The 11,997-nt window shown below is 51.0% G+C and overlaps 5 long non-coding RNA genes across 57 annotated transcripts; 4 read left to right on the top strand and 1 right to left on the bottom strand.

Annotated features, from left to right (window-relative positions):
• The first annotated feature begins 2,600 nt into the window (after positions 1 to 2,600).
• LOC127920664 (uncharacterized) lies at positions 2,601 to 3,120 on the top strand. Its single transcript, XR_008106866.1, has 2 exons — positions 2,601 to 2,977; positions 3,040 to 3,120. It is a non-coding gene; the product is annotated as an uncharacterized LOC127920664 (long non-coding RNA).
• An 84-nt stretch (positions 3,121 to 3,204) lies between these two features.
• LOC118383595 (uncharacterized) lies at positions 3,205 to 6,365 on the bottom strand. Of its 4 annotated transcripts, none has more exons than XR_008106864.1 (4): positions 6,279 to 6,365; positions 6,147 to 6,237; positions 4,170 to 4,524; positions 3,205 to 3,705 (listed from the first exon to the last, which is right to left on the bottom strand). It is a non-coding gene; the product is annotated as an uncharacterized LOC118383595 (long non-coding RNA). The 4 variants fall into 4 exon arrangements; XR_008106861.1 differs by lacking the exons at positions 6,147 to 6,237; positions 6,279 to 6,365 and adding exons at positions 4,939 to 4,979; positions 5,775 to 5,910; XR_008106862.1 differs by lacking the exons at positions 6,147 to 6,237; positions 6,279 to 6,365 and adding an exon at positions 5,816 to 5,982.
• Positions 3,424 to 7,110, top strand: LOC127920662 (uncharacterized). 50 transcript variants are annotated; one of them, XR_008106837.1, is made up of 12 exons: positions 3,576 to 3,860; positions 3,952 to 4,033; positions 4,184 to 4,224; positions 4,275 to 4,406; positions 4,580 to 4,861; positions 4,953 to 5,184; positions 5,234 to 5,465; positions 5,557 to 5,647; positions 5,789 to 6,102; positions 6,343 to 6,615; positions 6,657 to 6,848; positions 6,963 to 7,110. It is a non-coding gene; the product is annotated as an uncharacterized LOC127920662 (long non-coding RNA). The 50 variants fall into 50 exon arrangements; XR_008106850.1 differs by lacking the exon at positions 3,952 to 4,033 and adding an exon at positions 3,861 to 3,910 and having other exon boundaries at positions 3,586 to 3,719; positions 4,034 to 4,224; XR_008106843.1 differs by adding an exon at positions 3,861 to 3,910 and having other exon boundaries at positions 3,586 to 3,719; positions 3,952 to 4,224.
• Positions 7,111 to 7,184: 74 nt separating this feature from the next.
• LOC127920666 (uncharacterized) lies at positions 7,185 to 7,580 on the top strand. Its single transcript, XR_008106870.1, has 3 exons — positions 7,185 to 7,334; positions 7,391 to 7,502; positions 7,558 to 7,580. It is a non-coding gene; the product is annotated as an uncharacterized LOC127920666 (long non-coding RNA).
• A 2,816-nt stretch (positions 7,581 to 10,396) lies between these two features.
• Positions 10,397 to 11,882, top strand: LOC127920667 (uncharacterized). Its single transcript, XR_008106871.1, has 3 exons — positions 10,397 to 10,417; positions 10,684 to 10,761; positions 11,790 to 11,882. It is a non-coding gene; the product is annotated as an uncharacterized LOC127920667 (long non-coding RNA).
• The last annotated feature ends 115 nt before the right edge of the window (positions 11,883 to 11,997 follow it).

The raw sequence follows: 11,997 nt of genomic DNA, 5'->3' as shown, positions 1-11,997 counted from the left end.
ATCGATCTCCCTCACTACCTCTCACCCATTGGTGAGGAGATGGTTTGGGAACTCGATTCTCTGACCAGATTGATCTCCCTCACTACCTCTCACCCATTGGTAGGAGAAACCCTGGTGTCTGGATTAGTAAACTCATGAAGACAGATGAATACAGGATGAACATCTATCTATCTGGTAAATGTGCAGTGTTTCCTTCAGTCTCTCCAGTCTGGGTCTGTTTCCTTCAAACCATTTGAGATGTGGGTCTGTTTCCTTTAGTCTCCCCTCTACAACCGGTCCTGGTTCTGGGTGGCCAGATGTGATCTGGGTCTGTTTCCTTCAGTCTCCCCTCTACAACCGGTCCTGGTTCTGGGTGGCCAGATGTGATCTGGGTCTGTTTCCTTCAGTCTCCCCTCTACAACCGGTCCTGGTTCTGGGTGGCCAGATGTGATCTGGGTCTGTTTCCTTCAGTCTCCCCTCTACAACCGGTCCTGGTTCTGGGTGGCCAGATGTGATCTGGGTCTGTTTCCTTCAGTCTCCCCTCTACAACCGGTCCTGGTTCTGGGTGGCCAGATGTGATCTGGGTCTGTTTCCTTCAGTCTCCCCTCTACAACCGGTCCTGGTTCTGGGTGGCCAGATGTGATCTGGGTCTGTTTCCTTCAGTCTCCCCTCTACAACCGGTCCTGGTTCTGGGTGGCCAGATGTGATCTGGGTCTGTTTCCTTTTAGTCTCCCCTCTACAACGGTCCTGGTTCTGGGTGGCCAGATGTGATCTGGGTCTGTTTCCCCTCTACAACCGGTCCTGGTTCTGGGTCTGTTTCCCCTCTACAACCGGTCCTGGTTCTGGGTGGCCAGATGTGATCTGGGTCTGTTTCCCCTCTACAACCGGTCCTGGTTCTGGGTGGCCAGATGTGATCTGGGTCTGTTTCCTTCAGTCTCCCCTCTACAACCGGTCCTGGTTCTGGGTGGCCAGATGTGATCCGGGTCTGTTTCCTTCAGTCTCCCCTCTACAACCGGTCCTGGTTCTGGGTGGTCAGATGTGATCTGGGTCTGTTTCCTTCAGTCTCCCCTCTACAACCGGTCCTGGTTCTGGGTGGTCAGATGTGATCTGGGTCTGTTTCCTTCAGTCTCCCCTCTACAACCGGTCCTGGTTCTGGGTGGTCAGATGTGATCTGGGTCTGTTTCCTTCAGTCTCCCCTCTACAACCGGTCCTGGTTCTGGGTGGCCAGATGTGATCCGGTCTGTTTCTCCAACACCACATTTAGATCCAGTCTGGATCATCATTATTTAAATCCCTGTTGCATCATATATCCATTAGTCTGGTCTGGTGAGGTAAGCTGTCTGGGATCATATCTGAATATCCATTAGTCTGGTCTGGAGGTAAGCTGTCTGGGATCATATCTGAATATCCATTAGTCTGGTCTGGTAAGGTGAGCTGTCTGGGATCATATCTGATTATCCATTAGTCTGGTCTGGTGAGGTAAGCTGTCTGGGATCATATCCATTAGTCTGGTCTGGAGGTAAGCTGTCTGGGATGATATCTGAATATCCTTTAGTCTGGTCTGGAGGTAAGCTGGCTGTGATCATTTCTGAATATCCATTAGTCTGGTCTGGTGAGGTAAGCTGTCTGGGATCATATCTGAATATCCATTAGTCTGGTCTGGTAAACTGGCTGTGATCATATCTGAATATCCATTAGTCTGGTCTGGAGGTAAGCTGTCTGGGATCATTTCTGAATATCCATTAGTCTGGTCTGGTGAGCTGTCTGGGGCTGAAGAGGATTCATTTGTAACAATGGCATAAATAACAGACCGCTCAACATACGGTGCGACACAGAGATGTTTTAACGGTCAATGATTATTCTACAGAGGGTGGACAGGAAGTACAGGTGGATGAACAGTGTTTACTGCAGTATCCTCAGGTTCAAAACGGAGCTGAGGTGGTGGGCGGGGCCAACGGTGCCCTCCTGGTGACCCGGCTCATTTCACACCGGCCCCAAACGCGTTCCATGAAGGAGCCTGGTGTCTCCCTTTCAGACTTAGAGACAGCCAGGTCAGGGGCGTTCCTAATCAGATGTAATCAAGTATCAGGGAGGAGCGAAACCCCCCACTGAAAGGGTTTTGATGCTGAGTGACTCAACGTATCAATACTACCTAACACTGTGGTAGGAAATAACTGGGATTCAAGGGCAACGACAGGGAACACGGGAGGAGCTGAAATAAAACATCCCAGAAATGTTTTACGTCCTTTTCAGTGAACATTTCTCCCTGATAATCCAGATCAAGAAGCTGATTACACAGGTGCACCTTGTGCTGGGGACAAAAGCCCACTAAACTGTGCAGTCAAATCAAATGTATTTATATAGCCCTTCGTACATCAGCTGATATCTCAAAGTGCTGTACAGAAACCCAGCCTAAAACCCCCAAACAGCAAGCAATGCAGGTGTAGAAGCAGTGTTATCATGCCACAGATGTCTCGAGTTGAGGGAGAATGTAATTGGCATGCCGACTGTGGGAATGTCCACCAGAGCTGTCTTCCATAAGCTGCATTCAACGTCGTTTTAGTGAGTGAATTTGGGAGACTGTAATATATATATTCCAACCGGCCTCAACTGCAGGTGAAACCACGCCAGTCCAGATCCTCTACATCAGGGGAGGGGGTGCTGAGGAGTGTCTGTCTGTAATGAAGCCCATTTGTCCGGACAACTCATTCTGAGTGGGTGGGCCTGGCTCTTAAGTGGGTGGGCCTAAGCCCTCCCAGGCCCATGCTGGATCTGGCTCCCCAGTGGGTGGGCCTAAGCCCTCCCAGGCCCATCCATGGCTACGCCCCTGCCCAGTCATGTGAATTCCATTAGATTACGACCGAATGAATTTATTTCATCAAATGAACGGAGTGTAAATCATTGCCATGTTTGTTCAGTATATATTTAACAGGCAGGTTAGCATTACCAAACACATTTCCTCATTGATATGTTTGTTCAGTATATATTTAACAGGCAGGTTAGCATTACCAAACACATTTCCTCATTGATATGTTTGTTCAGTATATATTTAACAGGCAGGTTAGCATTACCAAACACATTTCCTCATTGATCCGAGCTGAATTGTGACTAACAGTTGGGTATAAAATGCTGTTGTCTGGTTATAGTCAGTTCATACATGGATCATGCTGCTCTTTAAAGACGACTATAACCTTTAATATTACACATATGTTCAAAACAACAACAAACATCAAACTCATTTATTTACATCCCCACATATTATTCCTTCTTGAAAATAAAAAACGTAATATTTACATTTTGATCCACTATTAAAAGTCGTTAATTCCTTCTGGAAGTGACGTTGTCGTAACGACCACCGGGGGGTCAACACTTCGCTGGTCAGTCTGGTCCAGAGTTCTCCTGTTGAGGACAGAGTGGATGACTTCACTCAGTCACAAAAATAACCTTGTTCAGGGCAGGTCCTATTCTGTCTGAGGGGACTGAGGGTAGAGAACCTTGTTCAGGGCAGGTCCTATTCTGTCTGAGGGGACTGAGGGTAGAGAACCTTGTTCAGGGCAGGTCCTATTCTGTCTGAGGGGACTGAGGGTAGAGAACCTTGTTCAGGGCAGGTCCTATTCTGTCTGAGGGGACTGAGGGTAGAGAACCTTGTTCAGGGCAGGTCCTATTCTGTCTGAGGGTAGAGAACCTTGTTCAGGGCAGGTCCTATTCTGTCTGAGGGTAGAGAACCTTGTTCTGGGCAGGTCCTATTCTGTCTGAGGGGACTGAGGGTAGAGAACCTTGTTCAGGGCAGGTCCTAGTCTGTCTGAGGGGACTGAGGGTAGAGAACCTTGTTCAGGGCAGGTCCTATTCTGTCTGAGGGTAGAGAACCTTGTTCAGGGCAGGTCCTAGTCTGTCTGAGGGGACTGAGGGTAGAGAACCTTGTTCAGGGCAGGTCCTAGTCTGTCTGAGTGTAGAGAACCTTGTTCAGGGCAGGTCCTATTCTGTCTGAGGGTAGAGAACCTTGTTCAGGGCAGGTCCTAGTCTGTCTGAGGGTAGAGAACCTTGTTCAGGGCAGGTCCTATTCTGTCTGAGGGGACTGAGGGTAGAGAACCTTGTTCAGGGCAGGTCCTATTCTGTCTGAGGGGACTGAGGGTAGAGAACCTTGTTCAGGGCAGGTCCTATTCTGTCTGAGGGGACTGAGGGTAGAGAACCTTGTTCAGGGCAGGTCCTATTCTGTCTGAGGGTAGAGAACCTTGTTCTGGGCAGGTCCTAGTCTGTCTGAGGGGACTGAGGGTAGAGAATCTTGTTCAGGGCAGGTCCTATTCTGTCTGAGGGTAGAGAACCTTGTTCAGGGCAGGTCCTATTCTGTCTGAGGGGACTGAGGGTAGAGAATCTTGTTCAGGGCAGGTCCTATTCTGTCTGAGGGTAGAGAACCTTGTTCAGGGCAGGTCCTAGTCTGTCTGAGGGTAGAGAACCTTGTTCAGGGTAGGTCCTATTCTGTCTGAGGGTAGAGAACCTTGTTCAGGGTAGGTCCTATTCTGTCTGAGGGGACTGAGGGTAGAGAACCTTGTTCAGGGTAGGTCCTATTCTGACTGAGGGTAGAGAACCTTGTTCAGGGCAGGTCCTATTCTGTCTGAGGGGACTGAGGGTAGAGAATCTTGTTCAGGGCAGGTCCTATTCTGTCTGAGGGTAGAGAACCTTGTTCAGGGCAGGTCCTATTCTGTCTGAGGGGACTGAGGGTAGAGAATCTTGTTCAGGGCAGGTCCTATTCTGTCTGAGGGTAGAGAACCTTGTTCAGGGCAGGTCCTATTCTGTCTGAGGGGACTGAGGGTAGAGAACCTTGTTCAGGGCAGGTCCTAGTCTGTCTGAGGGGACTGAGGGTAGAGAACCTTGTTCAGGGCAGGTCCTAGTCTGTCTGAGTGTAGAGAACCTTGTTCAGGGCAGGTCCTATTCTGCCTGAGGGGACTGAGGGTAGAGAACCTTGTTCAGGGCAGGTCCTATTCTGTCTGAGGGTAGAGAACCTTGTTCTGGGCAGGTCCTAGTCTGTCTGAGGGGACTGAGGGTAGAGAACCTTGTTCAGGGCAGGTCCTATTCTGTCTGAGGGGACTGAGGGTAGAGAACCTTGTTCAGGGCAGGTCCTATTCTGTCTGAGGGGACTGATGGTAGAGAACCTTGTTCAGGGCAGGTCCTATTCTGTCTGAGGGTAGAGAACCTTGTTCAGGGCAGGTCCTACTCTGTCTGAGGGACTGAGGGTAGAGAACCTTGTTCAGGGCAGGTCCTAGTCTGTCTGAGGGTAGAGAACCTTGTTCAGGGCAGGTCCTATTCTGTCTGAGGGGACTGATGGTAGAGAACCTTGTTCAGGGCAGGTCCTATTCTGTCTGAGGGTAGAGAACCTTGTTCAGGGCAGGTCCTATTCTGTCTGAGGGGACTGAGGGTAGAGAACCTTGTTCAGGGCAGGTCCTATTCTGTCTGAGGGGACTGAGGGTAGAGAACCTTGTTCAGGGCAGGTCCTATTCTGTCTGAGTGTAGAGAACCTTGTTCAGGGCAGGTCCTATTCTGTCTGAGGGGACTGAGGGTAGAGAACCTTGTTCAGGGCAGGTCCTAGTCTGTCTGAGGGGACTGAGGGTAGAGAACCTTGTTCAGGGCAGGTCCTATTCTGTCTGAGGGTAGAGAACCTTGTTCAGGGCAGGTCCTAGTCTGTCTGAGGGGACTGAGGGTAGAGAACCTTGTTCAGGGCAGGTCCTAGTCTGTCTGAGTGTAGAGAACCTTGTTCAGGGCAGGTCCTATTCTGCCTGAGGGGACTGAGGGTAGAGAACCTTGTTCAGGGCAGGTCCTATTCTGTCTGAGGGTAGAGAACCTTGTTCAGGGCAGGTCCTATTCTGTCTGAGGGGACTGAGGGTAGAGAACCTTGTTCAGGGCAGGTCCTATTCTGTCTGAGGGGACTGAGGGTAGAGAACCTTGTTCAGGGCAGGTCCTATTCTGTCTGAGGGGACTGAGGGTAGAGAACCTTGTTCAGGGCAGGTCCTATTCTGTCTGAGGGTAGAGAACCTTGTTCAGGGCAGGTCCTATTCTGTCTGAGGGTAGAGAACCTTGTTCAGGGCAGGTCCTATTCTGTCTGAGGGTAGAGAACCTTGTTCAGGGCAGGTCCTATTCTGTCTGATTCTCCTATTCTGTCTGAGGGTAGAGACCTTGTTCAGGGCAGGTCCTATTCTGTCTGAGGGTAGAGAACCGTGTTCAGGGCAGGTCCTATTCTGTCTGAGGGGACTGAGGGTAGAGAACCTTGTTCAGGGTAGGTCCTATTCTGTCTGAGGGTAGAGAACCTTGTTCAGGGCAGGTCCTATTCTGTCTGAGGGGACTGAGGGTAGAGAACCTTGTTCAGGGCAGGTCCTATTCTGTCTGAGGGTAGAGAACCTTGTTCAGGGCAGGTCCTATTCTGTCTGAGGGGACTGAGGGTAGAGAATCTTGTTCAGGGCAGGTCCTATTCTGTCTGAGGGTAGAGAACCTTGTTCAGGGCAGGTCCTATTCTGTCTGAGGGGACTGAGGGTAGAGAACCTTGTTCAGGGCAGGTCCTATTCTGTCTGAGGGTAGAGAACCTTGTTCAGGGCAGGTCCTATTCTGTCTGAGGGGACTGAGGGTAGAGAACCTTGTTCAGGGCAGGTCCTAGTCTGTCTGAGGGTAGAGAACCGTGTTCAGGGCAGGTCCTATTCTGTCTGAGGGGACTGAGGGTAGAGAACCTTGTTCAGGGCAGGTCCTATTCTGTCTGAGGGGACTGAGGGTAGAGAACCTTGTTCAGGGCAGGTCCTATTCTGTCTGAGGGTAGAGAACCTTGTTCAGGGCAGGTCCTAGTCTGTCTGAGGGTAGAGAACCTTGTTCAGGGCAGGTCCTATTCTGTCTGAGGGGACTGAGGGTAGAGAACCTTGTTCAGGGCAGGTCCTATTCTGTCTGAGGGGACTGATGGTAGAGAACCTTGTTCAGAGCAGGTCCTATTCTGTGAGGGGCCTGAGGGTAGAGGGGACTGAGTTCAGAAAGCATATCTGATCTAGAAGCAGTCCAAACCTCTTCTTCATTACAACCTCCACCAGCACTCCTACTGAAACACCATGAATTTAGGCCCTGACGTTCAGGACAACCTGACAACATTCTGAGGGACAGGGGTACCTGACAACGTTCTGAGGGACAGGGGTACCTGACAACGTTCTGAGGGACAGGGGTACCTGACAACGTTCTGAGGGACAGGGGTACCTGACAACGTTCTGAGGGACAGGGGTACCTGACAACGTTCTGAGGGACAGGGGTACCTGACAACGTTCTGAGGGACAGGGGTACCTGACAACGTTCTGAGGGACAGGGGTACCTGACAACGTTCTGAGGGACAGGTGTACCTGACAACGTTCTGAGGGACAGGGGTACCTGACAACGTTCTGAGGGACAGGGGTACCTGACAACGTTCTGAGGGACAGGGGTACCTGACAACGTTCTGAGGGACAGGGGTACCTGACAACGTTCTGAGGGACAGGGGTACCTGACAACGTTCTGAGGGACAGGTGTACCTGACAACGTTCTGAGGGACAGGGGTACCTGACAACGTTCTGAGGACAGGGGTACCTGACAACGTTCTGAGGACAGGGTACCTGACAACGTTCTGAGGGACAGGTGTACCTGACAACATTCTGAGGACAGGGTACCTGACAACGTTCTGAGGACAGGGGTCCCTGACAACGTTCTGAGGACAACCTGACAACGTTCTGAGGGACAACCTGACAACGTTCTGAGGGACAGGGGTACCTGACAACGTTCTGAGGGACAGGGGTACCTGACAACGTTCTGAGGGACAGGGGTACCTGACAACGTTCTGAGGGACAGGGGTACCTTAAAACTGGAACAGAAGGTAAAGTAAATGCAGAATAAATCAGAGGTCTGTCCTGTCTGTCATCCACCGTTAGAGGTCTGTCCTGTCTGTCATCCACCGTTAGAGAGGTCTGTCATCCACCATTAGGAGGTCTGTCATCCACCATTAGGAGGTCTGTCATCCACCATTAGAGGTCTGTCCTGTCTGTCATCCACCGTTAGAGAGGTCTGTCATCCACCATTAGAGGTCTGTCCTGTCTGTCATCCACCGTTAGAGAGGTCTGTCATCCACCGTTAGAGGTCTGTCATCCACCGTTAGAGGTCTGTCATCCACCGTTAGAGGTCTGTCCTGTCTGTCATCCACCATTAGAGAGGTCTGTCATCCACCGTTAGAGGTCTGTCATCCACCGTTAGAGGTCTGTCATCCACCGTTAGAGGTCTGTCATCCACCGTTAGAGGTCTGTCATCCACCGTTAGAGGTCTGTCATCCACCGTTAGAGGTCTGTCATCCACCGTTAGAGGTCTGTCCAGTCTGTCATCCACCGTTAGAGGTCTGTCATCCACCATTAGAGGTCTGTCCTGTCTGTCATCCACCGTTAGAGGTCTGTCATCCACCGTTAGAGGTCTGTCATCCACCATTAGAGGTCTGTCCTGTATGTCATCCACCGTTAGAGAGGTCTGTCATCCACCATTAGAGAGGTCTGTCATCCACCGTTAGAGAGGTCTGTCCTGTCTGTCATCCACCGTTAGAGGTCTGTCATCCACCGTTAGAGGTCTGTCCTGTCTGTCATCCACCTTTAGAGAGGTCTGTCATCCACCGTTAGAGAGGTCTGTCCTGTCTGTCATCCACCGTTAGAGGTCTGTCATCCACCATTAGAGGTCTGTCCAGTCTGTCATCCACCGTTAGAGGTCTGTCATCCACCATTAGAGGTCTGTCCTGTCTGTCATCCACCGTTAGAGAGGTCTGTCATCCACCATTAGAGGTCTGTCCTCCACCATTAGAGGTCTGTCCTGTCTGTCATCCACCGTTAGAGAGGTCTGTCATCCACCGTTAGAGAGGTCTGTCATCCACCGTTAGAGAGGTCTGTCATCCACCGTTAGAGAGGTCTGTCATCCACCGTTAGAGGTCTGTCATCCACCGTTAGAGAGGTCTGTCATCCACCATTAGAGAGGTCTGTCCTGTCTGTCATCCACCGTTAGAGGTCTGTCATCCACCGTTAGAGGTCTGTCCTGTCTGTCATCCACCTTTAGAGGTCTGTCATCCACCGTTAGAGGTCTGTCCTGTCTGTCATCCACCATTAGAGGTCTGTCATCCACCGTTAGAGGTCTGTCATCCACCGTTAGAGGTCTGTCATCCACCGTTAGAGGTCTGTCTGTCCTGTCTGTCATCCACCATTAGAGGTCTGTCCTGTCTGTCATCCACCATTAGAGAGGTCTGTCATCCACCGTTAGAGGTCTGTCATCCACCGTTAGAGGTCTGTCATCCACCGTTAGAGGTCTGTCATCCACCGTTAGAGGTCTGTCATCCACCGTTAGAGGTCTGTCATCCACCGTTAGAGGTCTGTCATCCACCGTTAGAGGTCTGTCATCCACCGTTAGAGGTCTGTCATCCACCGTTAGAGAGGTCTGTCCTGTCTGTCATCCACCGTTAGAGGTCTGTCATCCACCGTTAGAGAGGTCTGTCATCCACTGTTAGAGAGGTCTGTCATCCACCGTTAGAGAGGTCTGTCCCGTCTGTCATCCACCGTTAGAGAGGTCTGTCATCCACCGTTAGAGGTCTGTCATCCACCGTTAGAGGTCTGTCATCCAACGTTAGAGGTCTGTCCTGTATGTCATCCACCGTTAGAGGTCTGTCATCCACCGTTAGAGGTCTGTCATCCACCGTTAGAGGTATGTCATCCACCGTTAGAGAGGTCTGTCATCCACCGTTAGAGAGGTCTGTCATCCACCGTTAGAGAGGTCTGTCATCCACCGTTAGAGAGGTCTGTCATCCACCGTTAGAGAGGTCTGTCATCCACCGTTACAGAGGTATGTCATCCACCGTTAGAGGTATGTCATCCACCGTTAGAGTATGTCATCCACCGTTAGAGGTCTGTCATCCACCGTTAGAGGTCTGTCATCCACCGTTAGAGGTCTGTCCTGTCTGTCATCCACCGTTAGAGAGGTCTGTCATCCACCGTTAGAGAGGTCTGTCATCCACCGTTAGAGAGGTCTGTCATCCACCATTAGAGAGGTCTGTCCTGTCTGTCATCCACCGTTAGAGAGGTCTGTCATCCACCGTTAGAGAGGTCTGTCATCCACCGTTAGAGAGGTCTGTCATCCACCATTAGAGAGGTCTGTCATCCACTGTTAGAGAGGTCTGTCCTGTCTGTCATCCACCATTAGAGAGGTCTGTCATCCACTGTTAGAGAGGTCTGTCCTGTCTGTCATCCACCATTAGAGAGTCTGTCATCCACCGTTAGAGAGGTCTGTCATCCACCGTTAGAGAGGTCTGTCATCCACCGTTAGAGAGGTCTGTCCTGTCTGTCATCCACCGTTAGAGGTCTGTCATCCACCGTTAGAGAGGTCTGTCATCCACCATTAGAGAGGTCTGTCATCCACTGTTAGAGAGGTCTGTCCTGTCTGTCATCCACCATTAGAGAGGTCTGCCATCCACCGTTAGAGAGGTCTGTCATCCACCGTTAGAGAGGTCTGTCATCCACCGTTAGAGAGGTCTGTCCTGTCTGTCATCCACCGTTAGAGAGGTCTGTCATCCACCGTTAGAGAGGTCTGTCATCCACCGTTAGAGAGGTCTGTCCTGTCTGTCATCCACCGTTAGAGAGGTCTGTCATCCACCGTTAGAGAGGTCTGTCCTGTCTGTCATCCACCGTTAGAGAGGTCTGTCATCCACTGTTAGAGAGGTCTGTCCTGTCTGTCATCCACCGTTAGAGAGGTCTGTCATCCACCGTTAGAGAGGTCTGTCCTGTCTGTCATCCACCGTTAGAGAGGTCTGTCATCCACCGTTAGAGAGGTCTGTCATCCACCGTTAGAGAGGTCTGTCCTGTCTGTCATCCACCGTTAGAGAGGTCTGTCATCCACTGTTAGAGAGGTCTGTCCTGTCTGTCATCCACCATTAGAGAGGTCTGTCATCCAACGTTAGAGGTCTGTCATCCAACGTTAGAGGTCTGTCCTGTATGTCATCCACCGTTAGAGGTCTGTCATCCAACGTTAGAGGTCTGTCATCCAACGTTAGAGGTCTGTCCTGTATGTCATCCACCGTTAGAGGTCTGTCATCCACCGTTAGAGGTCTGTCATCCACCGTTAGAGAGGTATGTCATCCACCGTTAGAGAGGTATGTCATCCACCGTTAGAGAGGTCTGTCATCCACCGTTAGAGAGGTCTGTCATCCACCGTTAGAGAGGTCTGTCATCCACCGTTACAGAGTTCTGTCATCCACCGTTAGAGAGGTCTGTCCCGTCTGTCATCCACCGTTAGAGAGGTCTGCCATCCACCGTTAGAGAGGTCTGTCATCCACCGTTAGAGAGGTCTGTCATCCACCGTTAGAGAGGTCTGTCCTGTCTGTCATCCACCGTTAGAGGTCTGTCCTGTCTGTCATCCACCGTTAGAGGTCTGTCATCTGTCTGTCATCCACCGTTAGAGAGGTCTGTCATCCACCGTTAGAGGTCTGTCATCCACTGTTAGAGAGGTCTGTCCTGTCTGTCATCCACCGTTAGAGAGGTCTGTCATCCACCGTTAGAGAGGTCTGTCATCCACCGTTAGAGAGGTCTGTCCTGTCTGTCATCCACCGTTAGAGAGGTCTGTCATCCACCGTTAGAGAGGTCTGTCATCCACCGTTAGAGAGGTATGTCCTGTCTGTCATCCACCGTTAGAGAGGTCTGTCATCCACCGTTAGAGAGGTCTGTCCTGTCTGTCATCCACCGTTAGAGAGGTCTGTCATCCACTGTTAGAGAGGTCTGTCCTGTCTGTCATCCACCGTTAGAGAGGTCTGTCATCCACCGTTAGAGAGGTCTGTCATCCACCGTTAGAGAGGTCTGTCCTGTCTGTCATCCACCGTTAGAGAGGTCTGTCATCCACCATTAGAGAGTCTGTCATCCACTGTTAGAGAGGTCTGTCCTGTCTGTCATCCACCATTAGAGAGGTCTGTCATCCACCATTAGAGAGGTCTGTCATCCACCGTTAGAGAGGTCTGTC

Source organism: Oncorhynchus keta, unplaced genomic scaffold (genome assembly GCF_023373465.1).
Source record: "Oncorhynchus keta strain PuntledgeMale-10-30-2019 unplaced genomic scaffold, Oket_V2 Un_contig_2021_pilon_pilon, whole genome shotgun sequence".
Taxonomy (NCBI): domain Eukaryota; kingdom Metazoa; phylum Chordata; class Actinopteri; order Salmoniformes; family Salmonidae; genus Oncorhynchus; species Oncorhynchus keta.
This window is presented reverse-complemented; position numbering and strand designations above follow the sequence as displayed.